This window comes from Spermophilus citellus, assembly GCF_964194105.1.
Source record: "Spermophilus citellus genome assembly, chromosome: 11".
In the NCBI taxonomy this organism is placed as follows: domain Eukaryota; kingdom Metazoa; phylum Chordata; class Mammalia; order Rodentia; family Sciuridae; genus Spermophilus; species Spermophilus citellus.
Window position 1 is genome coordinate 85,188,265 of NC_138192.1, and position 20,256 is coordinate 85,208,520.

Consider the following 20,256-nt stretch of genomic DNA (forward strand, 5'->3'; position numbering starts at 1 on the left):
AATACTTTTCAAGTTATTTCAGGAAATAGAAAAAGAGGGAGCTCTTCCAAATTCATTTTATGAGGCCAACATCACCCTGATTCCAAAACCAGACAAAGACACCTCAAAGAAAGAAAACTACAGACCAATATCTCTAATGAACCTAGATGCAAAAATCCTCAATAAAATTCTGGCGAATAGAATACAAAAACACATCAAAAAAATTGTGCACCATGATCAAGTAGGATTCATCCCTGGGATGCAAGGATGGTTCAATATACGGAAATCAATAAATGTTATTCACCACATCAATAGACTTAAAGATAAGAACCATATGATCATCTCAATAGACGCAGAAAAAGCATTCGACAAAGTACAGCATCCCTTTATGTTGAAAACATTAGAAAAACTAGGGATAACAGGAACTTACCTTGACATTGTAAAAGCTATCTATGCTAAGCCTCAGTATAGCATCATTCTGAATGGACAAAAGTTAAAGGCATTCCCTCTAAAATCTGGAACAAGACAGGGATGCCCTCTATCACCACTTCTATTCAATATAGTTCTCGAAACACTGGCCAGAGCAATTAGACAGACGAAAGAAATTAAAGGCATAAAAATAGGAAAAGAAGAACTTAAATTATCACTATTTGCAGATGACATGATTCTATACCTAGAAGACCCAAAAGGGTCTACAAAGAAACTACTAGAACTAATAAATGAATTCAGCAAAGTGGCAGGATATAAAATCAACACGCATAAATCAAAGGCATTTCTGTATAACAGCGACAAAACTTCTGAAATGGAAATGAGGAGAAACACTCCATTCACAATATCCTCAAAAAAAAATAAAATACTTGGGAATCAACCTAACAAAAGAGGTGAAAGATTTATACAATGAAAACTACAGAACCCTAAAGAGAGAAGTAGAAGAAGATCTTAGAAGATGGAAAAATGTACCCTGTTCATGGATAGGCAGAACTAACATCATCAAAATGGCGATATTACCAAAAGTTCTCTATAGGTTTAATGCAATCCCAATCAAAATCCCAATGGCATTTCTTGTAGAAATAGATAAAGCAATCGTGAAATTCATATGGAAAAATAAAAGACCCAGAATAGCAAAAGCAATTCTAAACAGGAAGTGTGAATCAGGCGGTATAGCGATACCAGATTTCAAATTATATTACAGAGCAATAGTGACAAAAACAGCATGGTACTGGTACCAAAACAGGCGGGTGGACCAATGGTATAGAATAGAGGACACAGAGACTAATCCACAAAGTTACAACTATCTTATATTTGATAAAGGGGCTAAAAGCATGCAATGGAAGAAGGATAGCATCTTCAACAAATGGTGTTGGGAAAACTGGAAATGCATATGCAACAAAATGAAACTGAATCCCTTTCTCTCGCCATGCACAAAAGTTAACTCAAAATGGATCAAGGAGCTTGATATCAAACCAGAGGCTCTGCGTCTGATAGAAGAAAAAGTTGGCTCCCATCTACAGATTGTGGGGTCAGGCTCCAAATTCCTTAATAGGACACCCATAGCACAAGAGTTAATAACAAGAATCAACAAATGGGACTTACTTAAACTAAAAAGTTTTTTCTCAGCAAGAGAAACAATAAGAGAGGTAAATAGGGAGCCTACATCTTGGGAACAATTTTTTACTCCTCACACTTCAGATAGAGCCCTAATATCCAGAGTATACAAAGAACTCAAAAAATTAGACAATAAGATAACAAATAACCCAATCAACAAATGGGCCAAGGACCTGAACAGACACTTCTCAGAGGAGGATATACAATCAATCAACAAGTACATGAAAAAATGCTCACCATCTCTAGAAGTCAGAGAAATGCAAATCAAAACTACCCTAAGATACCATCTCACTCCAGTAAGATTGGCAGCCACTATGAAGTCAAACAACAACAAGTGCTAGCGAGGATGTGGAGAAAAGGGTACACTTGTACATTGCTGGTGGGACTGCAAATTGGTGCGGCCAATTTGGAAAGCAGTTTGGAGATTCCTGGGAAAGCTGGGAATGGAACCACCATTGGACCCTGCTATTGCCCTTCTCGGACTATTCCCTGAAGACCTTAAAAGAGCAGGCTACAGGGATACTGCCACATCGATGTTCATAGCAGCACAAGTCACAAGTCACAATAGCTAGACTGTGGAACCAACCCAGATGCCCTTCAATAGATGAATGGATAAAAAAAAATGTGGCATCTGTACACAATGGAGTACTATGCAGCAATAAAAAATGACGAAATCATAGAATTTTCAGGGAAATGGATGGCACTAGAGCAGATTATGCTTAGTGAAGCTAGCCAATCCCTAAAAAACAAATACCAAATGTCTTCTTTGATATAATGAGAGCAACTATGAACAGAGCAGGGAGGAAGAGTAGGAAGAAAAGATTAACATTAAACAGAGACATGAGATGGGAGGGAAAGGGAGAGAAAAGGGAAATTGCATGGAAATGGAGGGAGACCCTCATTGCTATACAAAATTACATATAAGAGGTTGTGAGGGGAATGGGAAAATAAACAAGGAGAGAAATGAATTACAGTAGATGGGGTAGAGAGAGAAGATGGGAGGGGAGGGGAGGGGGGATAGTAGGGGATAGGAAAGGTAGCAGAATACAACAATTACTAATAGGGCATTATGTAAAATTGTGGATGTGTAACCGACGTGATTCTGCAATCTGCATTTGGGGTAAAATTGGGGGTTCATAACCCACTTCAATCTAATGTATGAAATATGATATGTCAAGAGCTTTGTAATGTTGTGAACAACCAATAAAAAAAATAAATTAATCTGCCCTTTTATAAAGTGTCCTATAGTAACAGTAAACACAAACCAGGCTTTTATTTCTATATTTGTCATAAGTGTAAATGTTCTCAGTTGGTTTACAACATGTAATTGGACTTAAAAAATAGTTCATATGAGTTTAATTAATTGAATAAAACAGCTTAGAAATTTGCTTTCAAAATCAGATACCATCAAACATATTTCCTACGGTAATAAAATAAGCCCCCCCCCTCACTTTGGTTATTTTTTTTTCTTTTTGCTTGACATTAGTTATTAGTTTTGACCTTCAAGTTTTTATTATGCAATATGTAAATTCTATACTCCAGATAAATGGATTTTGATCAGAAGGCATTGTATTCAGCTATGGCTGCTTCCTACTCTCTGCACCACCATTCTTCATATGTGGCCTTTATCCTTGGGGTTTAAGATAGATGACTACTTGAGCTCCTACTGTCCCTTGGCTTTAGGAGCGGCATGATGGTAGAAAGAGAAAATAGCAAATGCATTCTTTTTTTAAGAAACTTTTTGAAGTCCCACACAGTGGAACACAACACTTTATGCTTACATTTCACAATCAAAAACTTACTTACTATCAGGTATATAAGATGGCAGAATAGAGGAGGTTACTTTCCAAGCTGCTTCCTGGCATAAGACCAGGAAAGCAGAAAAACAGCTTCTAGTGAGGTGGGTGAAAGACAGATTATACTGGGATTTAATACTGGACTCTCAGAACAGCTTAGGGACTTAGAAGTTTGAATAAAGTAAAAGAAGAAAAACCATCACCAGCCCTGGCTGCAGGAGCACAGCCACCAGCGGCAAATGGAGACGGGGGACTAAAAAATCCTGCATTTCAAATGGCACCATGAGGTGTCTTGATGCAGAGAAATCAAAGATCAAGGACACTGTTGGACTGATCCAAAAGGGTGAGCTATACTATATCTTCATGTGGGAAGGACACTGAAGGTCTCCCAGTTGTCCACTTTGAGCTGAGGCAGACACCATTTTTCCCACCATGCTACTAGAGCCAGTGGCTGTGGAACCAAACCCTGGCACCCTGAACTGTGATATTTGTGCTGGGTCCAAAAACCAAACTGGACAGAGGTCCACCATGACTCAGAGTGTGATTAGAAAACCAGGAGAATTCAAGTGTGGAGAGTGTTTTACCCAGGGAAATATGGAACATTCAGAATGGAGAAATTCCCCGTCCCTCCCACCCTTTGAGGCTGAAGCCAGGAATTTAATCAGGCAAATGGGAGTGAATGTGCACTTGGGGACAGAGCCTAGGAGGCCAGGCAGGATGAAACCTTCTGATAGTGGAGGAGGTGAAGGATTGACTCCTCTGCCCCATGAGTGGATCTCAGGGGAGACTCCTGGGATGCACACTCTTTCTGGCTTGGCAGCTGCCAGGCTTTGAAGATGTGCTGATTCAACATCTTCAAACTAATTGCTATCAACAAAGTGCCATAGGACTACCTAGCTTCAGGAGCTCTGCTTCCAGAAACTCTCTCATAGAAATCTACAGCTACCTCACTCTGAAAGTGGAGCAGACAACACTTTCCAACCTTCCCTCCATTTTTGAACTCCAGCCAGCAATTTGATGAGCAATACAAAAAGAGGAAGGTCTTGACAGCCTGCGGCTACTACTCCTCTACACAATACTTATTTACCTCCAGAAAAAATGAAAATAAAGACACTTCGGAACAGACAACAAATATATATTATCACTGACAATTTTTGATCACTTCAATTGAAACAGTTCCTTAATTTTTCATAAAAATCATTTTTTATCTCTCTTATTTCTCCTCTTTTTTTGTTTATGTGCTTAATGGTTTATGAACATTTGTGTGTATTTGTGTGTGTGTGTACAGCACTATTATTGCTATTTTCAATATTATATACTTTATCTTCATTTCCTGATACTCTATCTTCCATGTAGCCTACTCTGTTGGTGAGGCTTTGCACTGAGCTTTTATTTATTTATTTTTTTTGAGAGAGAGAGAGAGAGAGAGAGAGAGAGAGAGAATTTTTTATTTATTTTTTAGTTTTCGGCGGACACAACATCTTTGTTTGTATGTGGTGCTGAGGATCAAACCCGGGCGAGCGCACTACCGTTTGAGCCACATCTCCAGCCCTGCACTGAGCTTTTAATTTGGTTTATTGCTTTCTTCACTTTGAGAATTTCCAAATGATTATTCAGAATTTCTCCTTATTGAAGTGATTTTTCACTTCTTGGGTTTTCTCTTATTTTACTCCTTACTTTGTATTTTAACTTGCAGATCAGTTTAACTATGAACAAATATATACATATTTGTCTCAATTTTTCTCATTTCTAGCATTTTTGAAGGTAGTTATTTTTCATGACTGCCTTTTGAGGTCTAGGGTTTTTAATTAGTCTGTTTTTTTTTTTTTGGTTTTGTATCATTTTTCACGTGTCTATTTCTCTTGCTTCTCCTTCCCACTTTTCTTTTGATAATAGCCAAATTCTATTGTTCTCTCCTTCACTCTTTCTTTATAATTTTTTATTTCTAATTTCTTTCTTCCTTCCTCATAATTATCACATCCTACATATCTTCTGCATTCTCCCTGTTCACCTTTACAAATAGCAAGCCCTTTTGCAAACTTACTATTTTTACTGTTGGCAACTGTTTACCATTTTGGTTTATTATGCCAATTAACATTGTAGATGTCATAATAGGAATTAAATATTCACTCTAATGCTATATATTGTTTGCATTGGTGGTTGTTATTATTTGTCTCTCCCTAAACCATGAATTATTAGAAACCTTCAGGGATACTGTAAGTTCATAGGGTAGAAGTACTGCTGCTACCTCAGATTCATACTGATAAATGAATAGGCACACAAAGGATATGAAAAAGCAAGGAAACAAACCATCCCAAACAAAACAAAATGCTGCAGTCTTGGCTGGGCACAGAATCACAAGCCACTCAAGCAGGAACAAAACTTTATTTTTGGAAAAGCCGCCAATACTCTGTAGGCGCCGGCAAGCCAAACCCGGTCCTCCCATGCGGGCGTCTACCGGAACCGCGCGTCTCCCGGAACCGCGCGTCTCCCGGAACCGGGGGCCCCGGACCTCCCCCGGAATTTCCTCCTATTGTCCTTCCCCAACCAATGGGAACTCTCCAGGAGTCCCGTAACATGAGTCCGGTAGCAGGCCAAGGTGAACAGCAGGAGCCCAATTTCCATATGAATGTAAATCTTAACATAATCATATCATCTCAGTGGCTAGCTGGCGTCACTTTACAACAAAAGGTGCCATGCATCATATATTTTGCTTGTGGCTCCTAGCAACAAAATACCTCAATAACAGAATCATTCATATCACAATGGAGGCAGTATCAGAGAAGAAATGTAGAAAGTTCATAGTTGAACTCTACACAGGCTCAATGTTCAATATTATAATTTTCTTATTGTTTGAAATAGAGTAAAAATAAAACCTGAAATAATTGGAACAATTTCATAGCCTTCAAACGGTCATTAATAACAAACATTTTCATAACATGCTTCCAGCTAAGGTAGGTGATTGGGAACATAAGGTTTATATGCCTGTATATTGGGCATGTAAATTTCTTGGGGTAAATTGGCACAGGTCAGAGATGCCTCTTACTGCCTATAGAACAATGGGTAAGTTACTTAACCATCCCTTCTTCATCTATGAAATGAGAATGTAGAGAAGAGTACCTTTCTCACTGAGGTGATTTGGGCAATATAATAATTATGCCCACAGGATCATTGCAGCAAGAGCTGGCTTATAGAAACTGCTATAAAAAAGGTTGATGATTCAATTTAATGCTAAATATATGGAAACTGAAGAAGCTGACCAGGGTTTTTATTTTAATAGTTAGCCACAATTTATTTATTTATTTATTCAATGCTTTTTGATTACAAGCAAAACCGTGAGATAAAAAAAAAAAAAAACTCAAAGTTTTACTTTGTAATTCAAAACTTTAGAATCATGTTTTTCATGTGATTTCTTTTGAAATCTGGGTCATTGAAGTAGCACCCAAAGAAAAAAAAAATAGAAAGGAGAAATGCAAATATTCTCAGCATTTTTTGCAAATCAAATGATAGAAGAGATGGCACAAATGGACAAAGAGTACTTCGAGAAAATGGCTTAAATGCTTTTCCACAAACAGCTTTTGGCGATTCATATGCCTCTTATTATTTCTGTTTCTTTATCCAACATGAGAATGGATGTGTGAAGGCAAATGTCACCAGTTACAATAGTCCTCTCTTTTCTCTATGTCATGTTGAAATAAAAATCCTGATAATATTCAAGAACTGTTTATTATGGGATTAAAGATAATATGCAATGGTATTTTCCTATTGTGTTCAAGCAAAATATATGCTAACTATTAAATTCAACAATAAATGTATATTCGATGAACAAAAATAATGTCAACCTAGAAGATGTTTTAAATGCCAGTGAACCCGATTTCTGAGAATGTTCACAAGAGTCCAAGTAACATTCACATCTCCAATTTTATAGCAACAACGTTTTAGAGAGGGAACCATGACCCACAATGCCTGCAGGATTCTAAAGCTATAGCACAGCTGCCACTCAGCCATGTCTTATTATTCAGTAAAGGTCCTTTTCAAAATTGACCGTCTTCCATCTTCACTTCCTAAGAAAGGCCAACCATGTGGCAAAATCATCTTTATAATGACCTCATGACAGTCCACAGTTTTCTTAGATCTAAAGTGTCAGCTGGCTCCCTGAGGAAAATGGTTGCAAAATGAGCCATCAGCTCCCAAAAGACATAGATGGTGGATTTTCTCTCTGTATAGATCTGGGAGCTGACAAAGGGCCCAGCCTTGAGCAAGCAACTGTTCAGTATCAGTCTGTAAAAAAAAAATAGAAATCAGTAGAATGGCTTCTTAAGTAGTATGTCTTATGTGCATGTAAGCCCTTTTGCATGAAGAGATAAGGTAGGAGCAAAGGGAAGAAAGAACATTCACTAAGGAAAAGCAAGGGAAAGGTTCTATAATAATCTCTCTTCTGGAAGACTAAGAAAAGACTTTTGTTATGTGACTCTGAAGGAAAGCTGGTAAGGAAGACAGCCTATCTGCTACTTCTCTTAGTTCAGGGTTCATTACCTTAAATCATAATCACTACAAACCAGTTTGAAAAAAAATTCAAGAATTACTATGCAACTCCATATCTGCCCTGAACTTGCTAAGAAATATTTTAGCTTATCATAAACCTATTGCTAAACATTTATATAACCTACAGTATTTTAAAAGTGGAAAAACAGATCTCATTTGCCACTATTGAAGGATGTAATTGTATTCAATCCTTACTCTGAACATTGATTATTAAAGAGAAATAATTCAACATCTGTCTTGCCTTTTTGGAAGAAATTTTATTCATTGCCATTTAAAATATCAAATTAAATAATGGTTTAACCAAAAACCAAAGAATGCAAAAGACCTTCTGGGGTAAAGCTGACAAGGAACAGGCTGTATCTGGCACTATCCCACGTATTGTTTGGCAATTATATGAAACCCTGTACGATGTAAATACATAACTGACCTTCACATAACCCAGGGATCTGTCTTGGCAAACTCATAAGAGGACAATCTGCATTTATATGACTGTAGGGAGCTAATAAAAGGACATCACTGGTGCAGTATTCCTGTCAAAACTGTCTAATCTGAATTTCATCAGGGACTTAGAACAAATTTCTCAATTTACAGAAATAGAAGACATAAAAGAACAAGCAGAACCATGCAATGTGGGACACTTCTCACAACAGCTTTCTTGGTCTCTTCCAAAAACCAGTGTCATAAGGAAAAACAAGCATCAGGGGTTGTGATTGAACTTGAATAGTATCTAATGAGACATGAAGACCAAATGCAATGCAGGAATTTTTAATAGATTCAGCTTTGAAAAATTTACTTATTAAAGATATTTTGGGGACAACTGGAAACATATGCATGTTAATGTGAAAAATATGACATTACAGAATAGTTATTAATTTCTTAGTTATTAATGTAGCATTGTGATTATTGAAAATTGTGTTCTTAAATACATGCTAAAATACCTTGGCAAATTGTGATGATTTCTGTAATTTACTTTAAGTAATTCGGCAAAAAAAAATTTATTGTCTATAAAATTCTAATAATATATAAATAAAACACATACAGGTGTTGGGATTTTAACTCAGGGGTAGAGCGCTCACCTAGCATGCATGAAGCACTGGGTTCAATCTTGAGCACCCATAAAAATATTGTGTCCACCTATGACTAAAAAAATAAATATTTTAAAATATATATACAAATGTATATATAAAATATATATTATATGTATATTAATATATACATTCAGTATATATCAAATATCACACAATGTTAATTCTGTGGCACCTTGACTAATATATACAGTTGTTCATTGTACTATTTTGCCCTTTCTGTTGTTTAAATTTTTTCATCATTAAAGGGTTTTTTCCTAAATTAAAATAAAGTAAGCCAAAGGAAAGGAACAGCCCATTGAGACTGAACATTATTACTATTGATGGCAAGAACTATTTATTGATCACCTATTACTATAATTTGGATCTATAATGTCTCCCAAAGGCCCATATTTTAAAGACTTGGTCCTATATTGGGAGACTGTGGAAAATTTTAAGAGGTGGGGCCCAGTGAGCAGTTTTGAGTCCTTGGAAGCATGCTCTTGATGAGATCCTACTCTCTTTTATTCTCTTTGGCTCCCTGATCATGAGGGGAGTAGTTTTGTCCCACCACATGCTTCCAATATAATGTACAGTCTCATCACAGTCCCAAAGCAATGGGGGAAACTGATCATGGACTTAAATCTCCAAAACTATGAGCCAAAACAAACTTACTTTCTTTATTAGTTGATTATTTCAGGTATTTTGTTATTATAGTAACAGAAATATGACTAGTACACCTATTATACATTAGAAACCATAGTAGTTGTTACATATACATTACTTAATTCACTCTTTTTAAAATTGTCCTAAAATACACAGAACATAAAATTTGTTAACAAATTTTAGGTATGCAATTTATAACCTAAATACAGTCATATTGTAGGGCAACCATCACTATTATCCAACTCCAGAAATCTTTTCATCACACAAAATTGAAACTCTGTAACCTTTAAATAATAAGCCTCCACTTCTCTCTTTCCCAGAACTTGAAAACTAGTGTTCTACTACGTTTCTGTGAATTTGACCACTCTAGAAAAAATGTTCCCAAGATTTTCCATGTTGTAAAATATGCCAGAATTCTTTCTTTTTAAGGCTGTATAATATTGTGTGTGTGTATGTGCGCGCCTACCCTACCCATTTATCCATCAATGGATACTTGGGTTGCTTCTACCTTTTGACATTGCTATGAAACATGCATGTGCAAATTCTCTTCAAGATCCTGCTTTCAACACTTTTGAGTATATATCCAGAAGTGGAATTGTTGGATCAAATGGGACTTCTAATTTTAATTTTTTTGAGATAAAAAAATCTTATTTCTCTAGTCAATACTAGTTAATCTAGTCAATACTAGTTAGTTTCTGGTTTGTCTGTTTGGTATAAGGTATGATGTCAGTGCTTTTATGACTTTAATTTACATTTTTCTAATGCAGTGATTATGAATATCTTTTCATGTCTTTATTAACTATTTGAATACCTTATCTGACTAAATGTCTATTCCATTTCTTTGCCTATTTCTAATTGTCTCTTTGCTTTTTTTGTTCTTGAGTTGGAGGTGTTCTTTATATACTCTGGATACTAACCATATCACAAATATGGCTCGCAAATATTCTCCCCCATGCCATGGAAGAAGTTTACCCTATATTGATTCCCTCCATCATTTGATGGACAACCGTTTTTAATTTTGATATAGTTAAATTTGCCTATTTTTTTCTCTTGTTGCTTCCTGATAGACTTTTCATATATCTGAAAGACTAGAATTTTAATCCATTTTTCTACATTAAAAAAACTAAAGTTTAGAGGATGTAACTAACTTGGCCAAGTCTACACAAATCACTCTGAGGTGAAGCCCAGTTCCTAATTCAGTTCCATCTGACACATTTCTACTACACTCTGCTGCTGTACTGATTTAAATATTTATATTGTTACCATATTAAGAATAATTAATTAGAATAAACTTTCTGTCCCATCCTGAATGTGCAGATTTGTCAGTTCTACAAACATAGAGTCTGATTAAAATTGATTAAGAGAAACTCTTTCCTCCAGATGGTAAGGCTTGGACAGCCAAATGTCTTATATATTATCTTCTTTGACATGTGAAGCACTGAGAAACTGGGAAAGATAAACAGTCACACAAGACTTCTGGCAAACTGTTACTTTGGGGAATAACTAAAAGAAGAGTGGGATAGGTCAAATATTATGATAGGAAATGTATGCTTGCATGGGACAGCAAGTCCATTGTGCAGATATTTTTTAGTATTGCACTCAATCGCTTACAGAATTGCTAAAGAGAGTTGATAGAGTTTTCTCCATAGATAAGAGCAAGGACTAATTTAGTTCCAATTTAATAATTGAAAGTGCCTTTGCGCAGACCATAAAGAAGACTTCAACTTTTTCTATTTTTCTATACCATTGGCTTTGGTGTAGAAGGAGCCCACATTGTGAGACAACCTAAATCAGGGAACCCCCACAACAAAGTAGAACCTGTATCTCTTTTCTTCTAATCACCTCTGTACCTTTTGAAAGGAAACAGAAAGCAAGTTTTAGGTCCTATTTGCACCTCGTGTATCTATTAAACCTATCATATGAGTTTCTTACAAATTTTATTCTGGATATAGAAGACTTCTTGGTAGCAGAGATACTAAAGCTTCTAACATCAAAATGGCAAGGTTGACTGATTTCAAAAAGAAAGGTCCACATTTTAAATGCTTAAATTGGCTAACCTTTGGGTTATGTACTCTGGAAACATCGATTAAAAATATATACATGTTTTTCCATCAACAGATTCATGTTTCATAAGTTTATAATTTAACAGCAAAGAGGACAGGGGCCTGGGAACACCTGCATGCTCATCCGTAGGGACTGATTGTGTATGTGCATTTATACAATAGAAAATTACATTGCTATTTAAAAAGTAAATTAGTTCTTTATCTGTGAACTTCAAAGGATGATATTCCTATGAAAATAGCAAATTGTAGACATGTACATATTTTTGCCTAATGTGAGCCCAGAAAGGAGCATGGAAGATAGATAGCAGGGTGCTAATGATTGCCTCGGGACTGGAGGGAGGGTTGAAAGGGATATCATCATATCTCAAGCTGTAACCGGTTGCAACAAAAATATACTGCTTTGAAATTTTTTTTAACATAGTAAACAAATTTTCAAGTTCTTTTCAGGCCTCAAAAAAATACAATTCCTCCAGTCAAATTTTAAGGAAATGGAATGCCTTTTCCTTCTTCTAACCTTAGTTACCATTCACACAGAAGGGGGAAAATGCTTTCATTTTGAATGAAGTAAGTAGCCTGAAAACAGTTTTGCAAGTTCACAGATGCCTAACTCTACCTTGATTGAGTATGAGAGGAAAACAGTGAGCCTAATATATCCTGAAACAAACATCCTATCACGGATTTTTAAAATATGTACTGGTTGGCCAACTATGTAGGAAGGTCAAGCTGCTGATTGGAGCTGACCCCACCCCTAGAGTCAGACTGTGTGGGTTCAAAACCTCCTGCCACTCATTTGCTACAGAGCAACTGACTTGTGATGGCTCAGGCAAAAATTTGAAGTTATGAAGCTACTGCAAGCCAGGGGATGCTAGATTGCCAGCTATAGGAAGAGGCAAGGGAGGATTTCCCTGCAGGTTTCAGAGGGAAAATGTCTCTCCTGCCTTCATTTTAAACTTCCAGCCTCCAGAACTGTGAGGCAGTAAATTTATGTTCTTTTAAGCCACTCGTTTTGTTCATTATGATTCTAGGAAACTAATAACACATATTCATTTTGAATAAATGCCAGCTGTAGTGAATTACAATGTACTTAAAATGCTTAGTAACCTCCAATTTTACACTTGATATAAAATCTTTATTTCTTATAAATGATATAATAATATTAAGAAACCCTTTTTCCTGTCTTGAAGTAAACAAGATTCCCCATTCAAATACTATTGAGTTCCAGTCTCAATGTTAGTTATTAGTTTTCTAGGGCTGCCATACCTAAGTGGCAGACAGAGTGGGTAGCTTAAACAATGGGAATTCGTTTTCTCACAGCTCTAAAGGTTAGAAACTCTGAGATCAAGGTGTTGATAGTGCTATAATTTTCTGAGGCCTCTCTCCTGGGCTTATTAGGATAGCAGCCTTCTCTCTGTGTTTTGCATCCTCTCCTCTCTATGCCTGTCTGTGTCCAAATTCCCTTTTAATAGGAACACCATAATGTTGAATTAAGTCCTATCTTAATGACTCCATTTTAATTTAATTATCTCTTTATAGACATCCTATTTCCAAATGTAGTCACATTCTGAGGTACTGAGGGTTAGGGCTTCAATTTGATTTGGGGTGTGTCTAAGTTCGTTTTGTATTGCCATAACAAAATTTCTGAGCCTGGGTACTTTGTAAAGAGGTCTATTTGACATTATTCTGGTCACTGGAAAGTCCAGCCAGCATGGAACCAGTATCAGATGAGGGCCTCCCGTCTGCATTGCAACATGGCGGATGACATCACAACACGAGCACATGCAAGAGGCAACCAACACAAACCACATAGCAAGATGGGAAGTAAGAGACTGGGGAAGGGCCAGGCTTACTCTTTTACAACAACCCACTCTCATGGGAGCTAATCCACTCCTCGGAGAGTTAATACAACCCTGGAGACCAGAACTAATCCTTTCACAAGGGTGGTCATGACCCAATCACCTCCTACTAGGCCCCACCTTTTAAAGGTCTGAACACCATTACACTGGGGACTAAGTTTCCAGCATAAGAACCTTTGCTTTTTGTATAAGACAAACTATATACAAACCACCACGAGGATGGGCACAAAGCAGTCCATAAGGAGCTTGGAAAGGACTTTAGCCTATGTGGAAGACTGTGCTCTCTACCAGCCTGTGTTCAATGTACTTATTACCACTTTGGCTACCAGAAAATAATGTACAGTAAGGTTTTTTTAATAATAATGTACAGTAAGGTTTTTTAATAAGAGAATATTACAAAGCACCAAGTGATATTTGACAAAGGTGTTCTTCCTTTTTAACATCCTTTGTAAACATTCTTTGTTTGACACCTGCTCAACAAAAGCCTTTGACTTCTATAACATCACTGCTCATCTTTTTGGAGGGTGATTACTCACTGAACTTATTCAGAGAATATTTAAATTTTCATTTTTTCTATTGTTCCATATAAATGATACACCTTGCAAAAAATGATCTCCCGGTTGTAAAATTTATGTGCCTCTCTTCTATGCCTTGTCAATCTTACTTATACCATCTGAAGTTTCTCACATTTCCTACTGCCTTCAGTATTGCTTAATATTAGATAATATCCAATAAGATAGTAAAGCATATTGGCCACAAATGCAGTCACAATTTTTCTCACAAAAGAGTCTGTCTAATGACAATAAAACAAATGGCTGGAGAAAAATAAATCATGTAAAGCTGTACCTGTTGGCTGGTTTTAATTATACCAAAGTAAATTTTAGTCCCTAAAAATACTTCTTTTCACAGTTGTTAAACAAACACAGTAATAATCATCCTCTTCTCCCCCCAAAAAATCCCTGATAAAGGAAAATTAAAATTATTTAAGTATTCTCATAAGTTTCATTTTTAAAGAGTAAACTTAGATAAGAACATAATAGCCTCAGATGCCCTCATGCAGGCTCACTCTTGCCAAGGAAAGAGGCTGTGGACCCATTCCACATGAAAAACGGCTCAGCTCAGATTTCAAAAGATGCACAGCATCAGCTAGGCAAACACCTTCTTCCACAAAAAGCCTTTATACAAAGAATTCTCTTATGTGTGAACACCTCCAGAAAACCTATTTTTTACCCAAAGAAATGCCTGGTAGTCCTGCAACCATATCAGGAATCAAATCAATTGGTTACTTCTCTCTTATAATTCCCTGTATCTCACACTAGTTAGCTTTCAATCTTCACTGCCATCTAGAAATAATAATTAAAAAAAAATGTCAGATTGAGAAATGGGAACCAGCTCAGTGTAGGACACCAGGAAGAAAAGCAGGTAGTAGGAGAACTTTGGACGGCTTTATTTGGAAAGAGCCAACTGGAGAAACAGAGTCTGAGGCTTTCTCACTACTGTATCTAGGTGACCCAACCAGAACAATTTTAGAAAAAGAAAAGTTTATTTGAGAGCTCACAGTTTCAGAGGTCTTTGTCCTTAGAAGGCTGAGTTCATTCCTCGGGGCTCAAGGTGAGGCTGAACATCATGGCAGAAGAGTGTAGCAGAGGGAAGCAGCTCACATGATGATCAGAAAACAGAGAGAACGCCTCCATTCTCCAGATACAAAACATGTACCCCTTAGCCACGCCCCCAATGAAGCGCCTCTTCCAGCCACACCCCACCTGCCTTCAGTTACCACTCAATCACACCAGGGGTTAATTCATTGATTAGGTGAAGGTTATAACCCAATTATTTCTCCTCCAAATATTCTTACATTGTCTCACACATGAGATTTTGGGGGACACTACATCTAAACCATAACAGCAGGTGAAATAATAGTGGCTACAGTGATAGGCAGACTGACCCAGAACCTGAACCAAATCTCCTAAACCCAGCCCTCAGAACTTCCCATGTCACCTCCCCTTTTATACCACCCAGGAAAGCAGGATGGTAGTTCTGTTATCTGATTTGCCATACTAAGAGAAATAGTATATGCATTTTGCAAATACAATACCAAAGCAAGATCTTCAACTTGTCCAGGAAAAAATAAAAATGACTGTAAGGAAATATTATGTAGTAAGGTTCTAAAAGGTTTAGTCTAATACTAAAACAAATCAAATAATCTAACTGCCCCCTCCACTCTAACCAACAACATGAACCTTGGGATTTCACTTTATAGGTTTCCTGTCTTAAATATAAAAGTAAGAAGTGTCAGAATGTCCACTTAAATAGATGCTTCCATAGAATTGAAAATACAAAGCAAGGAAATAGGCAGGAATCTTCAAAGTTATCTCAGTTGGCATGAAAATGTGGATGTCCTCTCCAAAGGACATAAAGACATTGATCAATGTAATTTAACAAAAAGCCACTGAGTGCCTGTGATGTGCTTGTCACTATGCTAGATTCACATGCTCACTAAGTCATAGTCTCTGCTTCCAAGAAACTCAGGTCTAACAAAGGAGATGGACATAGGATCATTAAATAACACGGAAGTGAAATGTTTAATTAATATTAAAAGCACCACAGAAAAGGGAAATTATTTAATTCTGTGGGATTCTAAAACAGTAAGAAGTGATAAAGAAGTGGGATCTCAAGAATGATAAGTATGTGTGGACAAAATAGAGGTGGGGAGCCATTCTTGGCCAAGGGATCGGCTTGTATACTGACACACAAGTATGCAGTTCAGACATCTGGGGAACAAGAGCCCAGGTGGGGCCAAGGCGGTATCACAGGACATGGGGGTGAAAGCATGAGATGAGATCAGAGGGAGAGACCCACTTATAGGAAGAATATCACTAGGCTAATGGACAAAGCCTCTGAGACTTGAGAAAGAATTAGTAACCTAGTGTCACCCCAGATCATTTTTATGTTTCACATGTCATTTTTGTGCTTGCATCCCTATTGTGATGATTTTTGTGTTTTGTTAATACTTGAAATTTTATTGCAATCATGACAATAGAACTAAAAGACAAGCTTATACCTTGTACTTGAACCAGACCTTAGAAAATTGCTAAAGAGGGCTGGGGATGTAGCTAGGTGGTAAAGTGCTTGCCTAGCAAGTGTGAGACCCTGGGTTCAATCCCCAGAACTGCAAAAAAAAAAAAAAAAAAAAAAAAAAACAGTGAGAGAGTTTCCAATTTACATATAAATGTAAATTGCTGAAGAGAATGGCTTGATGCTTGATGGTAATAGAAGTAACTGGAATGAGAGAACCCCAGGACAAAGACAAAACCAGGAAAACAAAGAAGCATTATTTCCTTCATCTACTCTTCCTAGTGATCTTCCAGGGGCAAAACAGTTCTGGGTTTTGTTGAAATGAAGAAGATTGTTCTTTCACCAGCTGACTTTTTTTGATTCAACTCCTAGACATTTAATAAGGATTGATGGAAAACAGAAAATCTCTATATAGTCAAAGAAAATTCAGTAATTGAGGAAATTACTAGAATAATGTATGCTAACTGACTACTTAGAATTATTACAAAGATACTGCAGAGATCTGGTTGACTGTTTATGGAAAACATCTGGGTTTCCTTTCTTCATCTGCAGATGTAAGAGTGATATGTCTTTCTCAAGGGATGATTCCTTTGAAATGTAATCACCCCCATCCTGGAGGTCTTGCTCCTCCTGTCATGCAGAAGCAGAAAGTCCATTTTTCCTTGAGATAAGGCCAGTCAGCAAACACAAGAGACTTATCATCGTTCTCCCTCTACCACACATCCTCTGCTCTTGAAAACTCTCCAACCCTTTCTTTTGTTGACATGGAATTCAATCTCTCTCCCCTATTGAGGTAGTCTTGAATAAAGACTTCTTTGAATCACATCGGTTACACATCCACAATTTTACATAATGCCCTATTAGTAATTGTTGTATTCTGCTACCTTTCCGATGTGATTCTGCAATCTGCATTTGGGGTAAAATTGGGGGTTCATAACCCACTTCAATCTAATGTATGAAATATGATATGTCAAGAGCTTTGTAATGTTGTGAACAACCAATAAAAAATTAAAAAAAAAAAAAAAAAGACTTCTTTGACATTATTCACATGAAAAGATCAGAGAATTCCCGACGTAGGACGGTTTGATTTAGGATTTTTCACCATTATGATGATATGAAAGCATACCCACACCAGCATTCTGTTTTTCACTTTCAATATTGTATTTAATAAATTATGTGAGATCTTCAACATTTTATTATAAAATGGACTTTATGTTAGATGATTTTTCCCAACTATAGGTAATGTATGTATTCCAAACACATTTAAGGAAGGCAAAACTAAGTTGATTGGTAGAAAAGAAGTGATAAACACATTTTTTATGTACAATGTTTCCAAGTTAAGATGGGCTTATTGGAATCTAGCCCTATCATAAGTTAAGGAACACCTTCAGTGTTCACAATCATGGTAGGCCTTTGCCTTCGTTATGCAATGCTCCATATCAAGGATTTAAAGTTACCTGTTTCAGTGTTCCATAGAGCACCTGCATGAGGTAAGCATATCATTGTTATTACTTTTTGGCATACAAAAATTTGAAACTGAAATTATTTAAAGTTTAGACTTCAAAATTAAATCAAAATTCCAATTAAGAAGTTCTAGAATATTATTAAATCCTTCGACCTCTGATTTCCTGATTAGAAAACAGAAGTACTATGTGAGCCAACTTGGAAAGATGGCCAATGACACTTCCTTTTATTGATTAGAAAAGCAGCTACAGGGTCTTGCAAAGAGCCAGAAGAAGTTGCAAAGAGAGAGGACAGCAGTGTTGGTGTTATGGAGACTTTGGTTCAAAGTATAGCTCTACCACTGATTATCTCTGTGATTTTCAACAAATTACTTAACCCAAAGGCTCAGTTTTTCGGGGAAGATGGATAATAATGCACACTTGCCAGGATTTTATGAGTCATGTGAGATAATGTGTATAAATTAGGCAAATAGTGGCTTCCATCACTTTCTCCGGCCATGGATATCCAAGACAAATGTGCATCGCTCACCATCTAAAATGTCATCTATAGAATGTGCCAGGCCAGAGTCAGAAACTTGAGAAAGTTTCTATCTTCCTGTGTCTTAAGGTGATGGTGTCTCCTACCAGCTCCACTTAGCCTTACAGCTGGGCCTCGCCTATCATCGGGGAACCTTTCTTCCCCAGGAGAGCAAGTGCCTCCAAGTGTCTAAAGCATGGGAGGACACTCTTGCCCAATCCCTCACAGCCCAAGCAGACTCAGTATGCTTGCAAAAAGGCAATATGAGAAAAATGTTGGTTTTGAACTGCTTCTACAGAAAACAGAAGCAGGCAAAATAAGATCAAACAAAAAAAATCTGAGGTAAGCATATAGGAGGGTTCTTAACTTCATTTTTAGAAAAAGTACAAAAAAAGATTCTAAAATGTTTGAACTTGATAGAGGAATTTGGCAGTGTTTTAATTTCAGTAGAGGGATAAGTGGATATGGAGTGGTAGACATTGCATTTCAGCTGTACCTCTCAGGCAAAAGCCATTCAGTTTTTAATAGTGATTAAAAAATCATCTGAAAAAAAAATGATGTCTTCCAGAAAAATCTCATCATGCTAGAGATTCTGATAATATCAACATGGGTCATAGAACATCTTATTTAAATATTAATAGCATATTATTTTTATGAAAGGTACTTTGGAAATTGGTTCAATGTTTCATTAGGTTTTATTATGTTCTCAGTCTTACAGATTTTCCATCAAAATTCACATACAAGACTGTACAGAAAGTGGCCAAAGTCATGAGTTGAATCACAGACTTGACTTAGAAACCATGAAGGTTTGAAAACTTTTATTTCCTAATTCAGAAAGCAATTCAGAACTTCCAATTAATTGATAGTATTCATCTTTCAGGCATCTTCATTCCATTTTCTTAATTTTCCATCTTCTGCTGTCCACCCACATGACTCTGCTTTTCTCCTGGCAATGCAGATAATAACACAAGGTTAACAAGGAGGTCAACATCTGTGCTAATTATTCACAGAAGAAAAATATTTCTCATCTTTGTACATTTGTTGCAGGCAGAGCAATTTTTTCCTCTTCGTTTCCATAGATACAGTAAGTCTGATTATTAATCAGAATGATAGGACATAAATTACAAAGCCAGTTAATTATTATCTTTGTTAAACATTTTCTTGTTTACTAATTGGTCCCACTTTCATTCTACTGAACATGATTTTGAAGGCTAATTAAATTTAGATCATTTCAGACATATACGTAGCAAACACTATTTTACTATGCTTGATGACGGGTGAACTATGATCAAAGAATGATATAATACAGATGATATGAAATAATGTATACTTGTTTCTGAAAAGACAAATCAGAAAGGTTGAATGTCTTATTCCCCATATGACAGGCACTTCATTTTCTATCTTCCACAGCTTCCTTCTGCAAATTATGGATATATCATTTTCAGTCTTCCTTTCTAGTATACATCTAATAGAGTATTATTTTTAAAAACTTCAAAATTTAGTGACAAATATTTCATGCACAGGAGACAGTTAAAGCTAATAATTAAGCCAGTAACTAGTGGGGATAAGAAAAGTGCAATAAATAGACTAGAGAGCACATCCAAACCTGCCAGTGTTAAGCTATTCTACA